The following is an 11,982-nucleotide window of genomic DNA, read 5'->3' on the forward strand; positions in this document are numbered from 1 at the left end:
GTTATTTGCAATATTACTTGCCAGAGCTCTCCTGACTGCCGCTTGAAGGCTCCCCACCCTGTTGTCAAAGACTCCGAGTTTTGGCTAATCAGTGCTCTCCTTCTGAACACCAATCAGTATTGCACTGAGTTTTCCTCTTATTTGCATAGTGGACCTAAGTGAGAACTGGTTTGTCCTATAAAAGAACAGCCCTGTGCTCTTCAAAGAGACGCTGCTTTGGGAGTTAACATAGCTACTTGCTGTATTTATTGAGGCTAATAAACTTTTCTTTCTTACAGCCTGGCTTGGTTAAGTCCTATGAGTTGACGCACATAAAGAGATGAACCACTTCTGCCCCAACACTCACTGAGAGCTTACACCCACCCAGAGCTGGCTTCGATTGAGCACAGACACCCAGGAGAGGTGAGCCCCTTATGAGCTGAGTCACCAAGAAATGCATGTCTAGAAGAGTGACACTCGCCAAGAAAGGAATTCCTTGATTTCAGTTACAAACAAACCATTTTAACCAGATTCAGGTTATCGATCTAATCCTTTATCTGAGGAATTGGAGATATTAACTTTTTTCTTGGAAATATTCTTCCTGAATATCTTTGTTGGTGATGCTGTATTTTTGGATGGTAATATCTAAATTCTACATCTTTTCTTATTGGTATTTCTTACGAGTGAGCACACTACATCATTTGGAAAATGCTCAAGAATGTATTTTTCATGAGCATGATCTTTTTCTGAGATTTTCATAATAAAAGTGATTCTTTCACTTCACTTATTGGGAAGTAATGAGGCAATTCTTCTTGAGACCCTGGCATGTGACAGCTGTGCAGTTACCTGACACTGCATGATTTATTCAATAATCGTAAGTCCAGAACTCCTGCTTTCATCATTTCCCCCTAGTCAATGGCACTTCCCATGGGCACTCACCCCAAGCTCACAGGAGCCTTCTGGGGGTCCGGTTGAATGCAGACTCCAATAGGAGCCCGCCTACAGCAGTGTAAGCACACGTCATCACCAAGCCCCAGCCTTTGGCATGCGACCATGATTCTGAGTATAAAGTTACAAATATATAAATATATAAATCAATGTAATATATAAATATGTAATGTATAAATGATGTGTGTATATATTGTCATATACAAATTTTACTATACACAAATATGCAAATAAATATAAAATAATATAAACATATGCTTTCAGATATAACCTGAATAATTTCTAATGGTGATGAAGATGAGTCCTTTTCAGCTTTCGCATTTCTCTTCATAATGACTATTTTTAAATATGTGCTCTTCACCTTTGCTGAACTAAAATCTCATGTGAGATCTAATGCATGGGATGTCAGGCCAGGTGCAAACAGGCAAGTAGTGTGATTGGGGTGACAATGCCATGTTTTACAAAGAGCAAATAAACAAAAGATGCTGTATCTTGGAATTATGTTCACTCTTATAAACCTAAAATAGGAAAATGTAAGATATATCAGTAAATGTAAGATATATCATAGTCTTTCAGTAAAAAGTACTGAAAGATTATGCACTTAATCTATTCAATTAAGAAATAGCTTCACTTTGTATTTTATATGTATCACTTTTTCTAAACAAACATGTAAGGACAAAATGAAAATAGTGGTCGTTAAAAAGTAGGATCTTAGAAACCCCTAGATGAGGATTTTAATATCCACAATGAACACTTTGGGTCGCAACTGTTACAAAGTTACATATGGAGCCCCTCACTGGTCAGTCGTTAAAGCCCAGTTGTATTCACTACATAAGCAGGATTCACTTCTTGAAGTATTTATTCTGTGTCTAGTAACCAATCCTTGTTTTGAAGGAACATCAGGAAGAGGACGGGAAAAGAGAACGATGTGTGACAAGATTTAAAAATCTAAATTGACATTCTAGTGATGGTCGGTTTGATAAATGCTAGTATCTTACCTCCTGAAACTTGTCTAATAATGGAGGCCTCGGTGATACATTCTGCCTGGTTTGCCAAAGGTGAGTTAGGGTATATATTGGAAAAAAAGAACAACACTAAGAACTTTTGTTTGAGAACAAAAAAAATGGATCAGTATTACCCAGTAATACGAGCCCCAAATGTGATTACTTTGTTCCAATGGACACTTTTCAGTGTTTCCTTGAGGAGTTTTGATTTCTTTAACTTGATAATCATTTGGCTTTCCAGTAAGACTACTTATTAAAATATGGGCAGGTTAAAAGCAGAGACCAAAGATTTAAGTTGTCTCTCATAGAACATAGGGAAAAAAAGCTTGAAAGCAACCTTATTTTCTTAGTAAGTTCATTGAGCTTGGAGCCCTGCCAGTTAAAGCCCTGCTCAGGATGTTCCGGGGAACTTGTTAGAGAGCTACAATACAGCAGTTACAAAGTTATGGTTAAATAAAGGAAATTACAAGCAAGTGCATCTACAGCTTGAATCCCAGGAGAAGAGCTTGTTAAAATACCCCTTGGGTTTCTAACTCAGCCCTCCCTGGCATTCTGGACAGTAATTAAACCCCATAGTCACCTAAGGGATAAATTGGCAACAGTGAAATCAAAGAGAAACTTTGAGAAAAGTTTTTATTTCTCTTGGGGTCAGATGCCATTCTCATACATGATTCATAGACATACTGCTTATCATTAAGCCCGCTGTGTCTGTGACAAGAGCGCTCATTAATTTGAAGAGGTGGGACAGCAAAGCGCGCTCTCCTCGGAAGGCTGCGGGCTCAGTAGCGATCATGTTTCCTGACCGCCATCTGCACATGATGACTGACCGTTGGAATAAGTTGGTCATTTCAAGGATGAACAGTTTTCGCTGACATAACGGCTTATTTCAGGATCTTGAAGGTATAATGGTAGAGTTAGCTTTCTTTTAACATTTTTATTATGCTGTATTATTTATGGTAAAATTGTCACTGAATTAAAAATGTAAGTGAATATTTTATTGGATGTTAGAAACACACAATATTGAACTCCTACTTTCCAAAAAGTTATTTGATAGTTTGAAGTTTACACACGTTTCACTCATTCATACAGCCCAGGAAATGGGCCTAAAATATTCAAAACCAAAAAAATCAGTAAATGGTATCAATGTGGTAAAACATTCCATCAATTCAGTGAAAAATACAAAAAAAAATGTTGGATAGACTGAACTGACTTATTTCAGTCAGAACTTCTAAAGTAAGAGAAGATCCATCAGCGTTCTTTCTTCCTGCTTGTTTCATGACCGTGCTCTAGTCCAAAAGTATTTTTGTTACTTTCTCCATAGTGTTTCTTAATGTTAAATTTATCTTTTGGAATGAAAAAGTGTTTTGGGCCTCCCACAATACCACCACCTCATTTTTTGTCTTGTGTTGATTTAAAAGAGAATACTTCAATCCCGTACATGTTTAAGATAATAATAATCATGATTATGTCATTATACATGTTAATGATACTTCTTATGTTTACTTGTAAGTTGGAAAATTATAAAAATTTCAAACATACTCTATGTTGTTTGGCTTTGTGCATCTTGCTAAGTATCGCAAAATGCATGGGGTTTATTTTTATCCCCCGTTACCCTTATGCTTCTGTCATTGTCCCTCTACTGTAACAGCTTCTCTCTTCTCTCCTTCTCCTTGTCACACGCTGGGGAAGGTCTCCCTGTCTGATGTCCTGCCGGTGGCTCTCAGCCCTGGGTAGTCTCACTCCTGATTCAATGAGACCAGAAAATGACAATGGGACATTCTTGGGGTGAAAGGGTTCATACCCAGCTTCATTCTCATGGTGGCTGGTCGAGCACTCGAATCCCACCCACTTGGAGCAGCGGCCGGTCTCTGCCTCCGGGCCTCCCCGCCCCCGCAGCCTGCTCAGTCTCTGTGCTCAGTGCTGCCGCCATTGCAGTCTCTGCTCTCCTGCAGCCGTGCAACCATGCAGCCATGCAGCCGGGTCACCCAGAGCCCTGGGAGGAGCCCTTCACATAGAGTCAGTAACAACATATTGCCCACGTGTGTGCAGTGGGCCAGCTCACCAGGACTGGGTGAGAGTCCTGGCCTCAGGAACCTTCACTTTCTCTACCTCTTGTAACTAGTAGATGATTCTCTGACTATGCTGAATCTATGTATTTTAGTTTTTTCCTTATGTCAGTGAACATGGTGTACATTTCCAAGATTTCTGGTAGTTTATTTATATTCACTTTTCTTATTTTGTCCATTCTGATTTGCCTTATAAATTCTTATTATTTAAAATAAAAGTTATGCTTCTACATTGTTAAAATTAAAGTGTGTATGTATTGCAAGACTTTTCTTGCAGTGTAAATTCTATCTTTAGCAAGTTCCTATTACTATGGTAGCTTGGGGCTATTTTTCATAATATTAGACTTAACCAGATGGAGAACTCTTCTCTCTCTCTCTCTCTCTCTCTCCCTCTCTCCATCTCTCTTTCCTCTCTCCCTCACTCCCTCTATCTCCCTTTTTCTCTCTCTCCCTCTCTCCCTCTCTTCCTCTCTCTCTCTCTCTCTCTCTCTCTCTCTCTCTCTCTCTCTCTCTCAAACACACACACACGCACACACGAATGCACACGCACATTATATTTATGTTCTGGCTCTCACCATCTGTCCTTACATTTCCTGCTTAGTAGCTTTATATCTTCCTCCAAGCAGCCATTTGGGGTTCCAGTTGAAAACTGGATCCTGGAGCTCATCGCTTTGATCTCATTCACCATTCAGATGCTGTGAATGTGGCAGGTCCTGAGCCAGGAGATGGTCTGGCTCAGTTCCCAGCAGACATGGAGCCTTCCTCCTCAGCCCCCTGACCTCACGCCTTCCCGTGAACATACGTGAGTCACACAGCAGCCCGACTCATTTGGGTGGCTCCATCTAAGTGGAGCAGGAGCCCACCGCGCTCTAGCTGCTCGTCGGGAGACCTGCTCCAGCCCCTGTCTCTTCCAGGGCCTCGTTACTCCCCTTGATCCCTGGCAAACTGTTTCCCCCCATGTCCAGTGATGGAGCCAGCCAGTCCTCAGCTCAGAGCCTCCCACTCAGCTGCCCTTGAGCAGCGTCAAGTCTGCAGAGATGTGCACCTGGAGTTTCCTGCCACAGGAGATTCTGTTGTAATGAGCAAATGCAAATACATTTTTACATGTGCTTTACTTGTCTTTGGTATGATTCTGTAGCAGAAATTAGGATTCGTGTGCAAGCTGATCCAAATTTTTCACTTTTTTTCTCTCATATCTACAGTACTGTGTCTTCATCATTATGATGGGAATTTTATCACTGTATAAATTGCTCTTTAGGGATTAGTTATGGAGGTGATCTCAGCTCTTCACAAACTTGTTAGCCATTGGCATACCCATCTAGATGTTGTTTTGCATTTTTTTCTTTGTTCGTGACTGGGGATCATTACAGGGTCTGTTACTCCCTGCTGGAGGATGCAGTATATATGAAAGGTAAGGAAACTCAGGACACTCACCGTGGTGTCACTCTGATGTCCAGAGCCAGTTCTGACTCCTGGCATCCTTTTATGCCTGCTAAGCTATTTCCCAGATATTCAGTTCTATGTAGAGGGGGGTGTGGGGAAAACTGAGTTTATGTTACCTTATCCTGGAACTAGAGAGTGATCGGTTGGGTTTTTGAAATAAGGAAAAACATATATTACTCTAAAAACTCAAACTAAAAATATTCAGTTTGAACAGTATTTAGTTTCCCCCATCATTTCTGTTGGCTTTGAAGTTACCAGGTGGTGCCCATATTGTTTCATGACTCTCAAGTATTTTGGGAAAATATCCTGCTTTGCCACTTCTTGTTAATATATTATTAATCTAGTTAGTAGTTCACTTACATATGTATTCGTCTAGTTTATTCTTTACTTTTATTTTAAAATACATTCTTAAACTTCATTTTCGGTATACCTTTAGCAAACATGGGTTTTTATTACTTTTTAATGCATTGTGGAAATTAATCTCAACCAGGAAATTGAAATTCACTCCTCAGGATGAGCTTAGGAGAGGCAGAATCACAGTGGTTTGTAAGTGTCACTTCTGCCTGATGACTTCCTGGTACTTTTTGGTTCGCTGCTCCCAACTCCAACATAGGGGGTTCCTGTATACACAGCCCCCAGCTGGTGTCTGGGAGTTCGTCTCAGTTCTGACATTGTTACCTGGGAACAACATCAAATCCACACTTAAGTTTCAGTCACACAAAATTTCCCCACACCCACTCCAGACACTATTCCCAAGACCCAGGCTGTTACCTGTGCTTCTGACCTAAGGCTACAGATTGGAGGTTCCAGTGACCTTCTCCTTAGTCTGATTCACATTCAAGAGAGGCTTACAAAAGTCAGGGAAACAATTCTGTTTACCAGATTGTTAAAGAATTTGACAAAGGATTGGAATCAACAGCTAGATAAGGTCACAAAGGAGCTTGTGTCTTTGTAGAGTTTTTGCTCATCTCGAAAGCATTCTGGTTCCTCAAGAATGGGGGCTTTCTGAGAGAAAAAGGACCCAAAAGCTGTCCTCTTGGGGTTTTATGGGGTGTTTATTATATAGTCATAATTGATTGTCATTGGCCATTGTCTGATTCAACTTCCAGCCCCTGAAGCACCCGCAGAGTCTGGGAGGTGGAACTAAGAGCTCCAGTCTTCTAATCATATGACCGGCCCTCCTGCAGCCAGCCCCCAGCCTTAAGTGGAGTCTAGGTATCACCTTCATTAACTGCAAGACACCCGTTTCATGTTAGAGGCTCTGAAGGCTTTCCAGGATCTGTGGTTGAAGACCAAATACGTCGTAGAAACCTATTTCAATTATCTGAATGACCAAATATATATTTCTAGTATATCATTATGTCACACAGGCAAAAGAATAAAATGATGTATGGAGAAGTCATCCTCATGGCTTCTTCTAATCAATTTTTTACCTTCAATTGTAATAGCAGATTACTAGAAACGTTTCAAAAGTTCATTGATGGAAAACTTGTTCTAGAAGATTCCACACAATAAATGCCTGCAACATGGAACATGGTGCAGCTATCAAACATGATGAAGAGTTCCAAAAATATTCTATTGAAATTTTAGCACAAATATTGTAGAAGTGATTTCATTTATTTAGTAAATGTGGTTTGTTCTAAAGGTTATAACTCCAACAAATTGTTCATCAGATGTCAAAGTGTGCGCATTTAAAAGGGAGAATTCAAACCAGAAGAAAAAAGTTATGTATAAACTATTGGGTCTGATTCTATGGAGAATACTTATATAAAAGTTATCCTATGCATTATGTATGTACACAGTATAAGATATAATATCTTATTATATATTTACTATAAGTAATAATATATATATATTTAAACCCATGTTATTTGAGGGTCAACTGCATATGGCAAAATAATTACCAAAATAATGTTAGTAATACATGAATCAATCCATCATCTCACATAATAATAACTTTTGCATGAAGAGAGAACTTTTAAAATCTTTCTTAGTGAAAGTTCAGAAAGATTTCTGCCCATAGTACACATATATTTATATATTTGTAGATATATTCACACATATATTTAAATATATTCGTGTGTATATATATGGAGAGAGAGAGAGAGAGAGAGAGAGAGAGAGAGAGAGAGAGAGAGAGAGAGATTGTTGTTATTATAAGGAACCAGCCCATGAGATCACAGAGCTCAGGGAGTCTGAACTCTCTGCCCCACTGACTTCCCGCCTGCACTGGGGGGATGGAGGCCACTGCCCAGCCAGGAGGGGCTGGAACCCCAGGTCACAGCCTGTCAGGTTCCAGCTGGAATATTGATTCATCCAAAGTGCCCCTTTCCCACACTCCCCGAATGCTACAATTATTTTAGTCTCCGTCCAAAAAATTAGGACTACTTATCTAATACAGTAAAATTCAGCTGTTGCATATAAGTACTTAGCAGTAGTTCCTTAACATTGTCAAACAGCCATTAAGGGTCAAATCCCTTTGGTTGCATCTTAAGTGTTTTATACTACTGATTTCTTCAAAACAAAGTCCAAACAAGCCCACAAATTTGGTTGATCTGTGCCTTAGGTTTCTTTTAATCTTCAACAATTTCCCTCTCATGTTATTTTTGTGTCTTTTATATTTGCTGATAAAATAAGCCATTTTTTCTACAAAATTTTCCACTTTCTGGATTATTTTATTATAATTCCATAGCCACTGAACTTGTTCTGTCTCTTGCCTTTCTGTAATATAAAAGTTTGATTGACTTTTATTTCCATTGTTTCGTGCAGAAGAATTCAGATGAGGTGTAACTTTATTGCATCATATCAGGATCATACAATGTATTGTGGCCTCTTTTTTATTCATAATAGGTTTAATTGTTATGGTCAGGTGTTTTCAATCTCTATCATTTGTTATAAAATATCCCATCTGTACCTAGTAATTTAGCAGTCACTAAAAAATGATACTTAAATATTTTTGTTCCTTTTGAATGGATTTGCTTGAAGTTTGTCTACATGGTTAAGTACTTCACTCTTTGGTTACATTGAAATGTAGTTCATTCATGCCTCAGAGATAACTGACTTTCTCATTTTGTTTATTTGTTTCTTTGGAAGCCTTACTGTGTATCCTTCTGTTTTTTTAACCCTTACCATTTACCTTACTGAACCTTCCATCACATTATTCTGGTTTAATGTTATTAAAATATTTTCATAGTTAGACTAACCATTTATACTAAATTAGATTAGTTTGCTTACAATTTTCGTGATTTAAGATTTAATTTAATTTTGTACAATTATGTGAAATATTTACATGACCTACAAAATAAGGTACAAAAAGGAAAATGCTAGAATACAAAGAAGGTTCCAGTCCTGTCTTAGTCACACTGTAGTCTTCCTAACTCTAAAGAAAATCACCTGTATTAACTTTGGTATATCCTTCCATTATTTAATATAAGTTATATTAATTAAAACTTTCCTTAGCAATATATCCTAGAGATTATTCCATAATGTTATTTCATACACACCCATTCCCAACAAACACATACACATATTCAATAAAAGTCAGAATTACTTCACACATGTATCCTTTTAAATTTATGGAGGCTCATGTTATGGCCAAATATATGACTCATTTTAAAAATTGTATTACATGTCCTTGTAAAAAATCTCTGCTTTCTTTTTGGGGAGTGAAAAATGCACGAGTGTATATACAGTCATATAAATGCTTTAAAAGTTCAATGAATTTTTGTTCAAGCTTATTAAAGTATTTATATGTTTGCTATTTCTTCAAACGGTGTTATACTGGTTTATTTATCATGTTTATAAGGTTGTAGATGATTTATCTTTTTTCTTTATATTTTCCATTATATAATGTCTCTTTTACTTGGTGATTTGTTTTAGCATTCATCTTTAGTTATAAAAGTAACATCAACAAAATAAAAACAATCAAACCAGCGTCACTATGTATATGAACTAACCATACTCTGAGGTAAAGAATAATTTCTGTCAAATGCTCACAATACTAAAAAATTGAAAATATTAAAACAATTAATTGAAATACAGGTTTACTGCATTATTAGCGATGACCTCTAATGTGAGTATGTTACTGCCTCCCAGTATTATCCAGTAATAGTATAAAGCCATTGCTGTTAGGAAAAAGTGTTTCTCTGTTCCTAAGGCTGTAGATAATGGGGTTCAGAGAGGGAGGCAACACTGAGCACAGCACTGAGAGCAGCAAGGCCAGGAGAGAGGGAGGCTCAGGCACTGGTTTCAGGCAATGGCTCCTATCAGGGGAAAGGAGGTCACAGCCGTGAGATGGAGAAGCAGGTGGAGAAAGCTTTTGGCCTGCCTTGTACAGATGGGATGCTTAGCACTGTATTGAAAACATAGATGTATGAGAAAACAATGGCAAGTAAATAAGCAAACCCATAAAATACCTCAAGTGCTACACTGACATTAATAGTGATATGATATTTAGAGCAAGAAGTCTTTAATAATCAGGGGATATCACAGAGAAACTGTGGGACTCTTCTGGAACCACAGAGAGGTAAAGATAAAGTCTCAGTCGCATGTAGGCCTCCAGAGAATCCTCCCAGGTCCCAGGAGGCAGCTGCCGACTTCGCACTCGCCGTCTTGTTCATGACACCCTCACAGTGCAGGGGGTTGCAGATGGCCACTCAGCGATCACAGGACATGACTGTGAGGATGGACACCTCAGACCCCGCAAAGCATATCACCAGTAAGACCTGCAGTACACATCCTGGGAATGAAATAGAGGTGTTGTTGGCAAGAGAGTTGAGAACGGATTTGGGGACAGTGATGAAAATAAGGTAGAGGTCAAAGAAGGATAAATTCTTCAGGAAGAAGTACGTTGGGGTATGAGGACACTGGTCCATGGTCACAAGCACAATAATGAGAGTGTTTCCCAACAGTGCTGCCAAGTAAATCAGTAAAAATAGAAAGGCAGGTAGAACTTGGAGCTCCCTTGTGTCAGAGAATCCCCCCAGGAGGAATCGCGTCACTGCTGTGAGGCCGGCCAATGCCCTTGCCTCTACCGTGCCTCCTGTGGGACACAATAATTTAATAATATTAACAGGCTTACCTGAAGCTCTATTTTTTGAATACTACATTTTTCTTACAATTCTTCAAGGCATTGGCTGAAATCTGCACTTTATCACTTTGTAGGCTGTGGACTGGCCTTAAAGTGAGGCCACATCAAAGGCACGTGCTCTCTTTTGTTGAGAAAAGGTGGTGATATTATCTCTTTTTTAACAGCATATACACATCTATAAAGCTTAAGTGAATAGCAAAATTATAATGGAGTTGATTCACACTATGTATTAATAAATGGCAAATTTTGTTTCATTGTTGCTCAATTAATTGAATTAAAATTAATTATTATATATCAGTCCTATATTGTAGAGCATTTGCTTTTTAAGTTCCTTCCACTGCAACACAAATTTGAGAATGCAGCAATGATAAATGGAGATTATTAGTGCAAAGTTCAATTTAATAAAAACTATGACAAGAAAATGACTCATGAGCAGAGAATATATTAATTGAATTAAGCTCCTATTTTATGTTATAAAGAGAACAAGAGGAAAACATAAAGAAAATGAAGAGATTGGATAAATCATAACACAGAGTTGGAAATGCAATTGTAGTTAGAAATGAAAAATAAAGAAAAAGTGTTAGCAGGAGGTAGACAGGACTACTTCTCTTCACAATCAGACGCACAGAGTCTGCTCACCCTATTTCTTATCTTTTTAAGTAAGGAGAACATATCTTAAGAGAATAAATTTTCATTGGAAATGAAAGGAGCTATTATTTCTAAGTAAAATTAAAGTGACAAATTCATATTTCAAGGATGATGAATATATCCTTTTCTGAGAAAAGAAAAAATACAGACTGTATTCTGCAAAAAATTAAAAAAAAACCTGAAATTTTGAAATAGGGAGTAATAATTAAGATGTTGTCACTTACCAATATTCTTAGACAAACAACTTCTGAAAGTATCTAAAATGGATCATGTTTATTGATTACAAGTAGAGAATGCACATTTTTCAAAACCTGTCAGCTTGCAAAGTTTCTTTGAGATAAAACTAAAGAGATTTTGTAGCACCACCTTTACTTCAGATGTGTTCAATATTTCTTCCCCCTCAAAGCTGATTTTTCAGCTTATTGAATGCTTTTAATTAAATATTAATACCCTCAAGTCAAAAACTCCTTAAATTGTTGCTAAAATTAATCTTTTCACTACTTACCTTTTGATGAATTTCTCATGGATCAATTTAGGCATGTCTCTAAATCACAAGGAACATCAAATCCAAAATGTTTTAGCTTATTATTATTCACCTAAATATTTCCAATATTTTCTGGAATCTAATCCAGAAATGAGAGCAAGTATTGAAAAGCAACTTTAGGATAACAGTATTCAGTATTTGGTTATAAAATGAACCTCCAGTGCTTATAATGACCGGTTGAGATGAGAAAGCCTACCCTTGGCAGGATCTTAGGCTTTGCTTCCTCTTGGAGTCCTCTGCTTTCTGGGAGATAAAAAGACG

This window comes from Manis pentadactyla, chromosome 12 (assembly GCF_030020395.1).
Source record: "Manis pentadactyla isolate mManPen7 chromosome 12, mManPen7.hap1, whole genome shotgun sequence".
In the NCBI taxonomy this organism is placed as follows: domain Eukaryota; kingdom Metazoa; phylum Chordata; class Mammalia; order Pholidota; family Manidae; genus Manis; species Manis pentadactyla.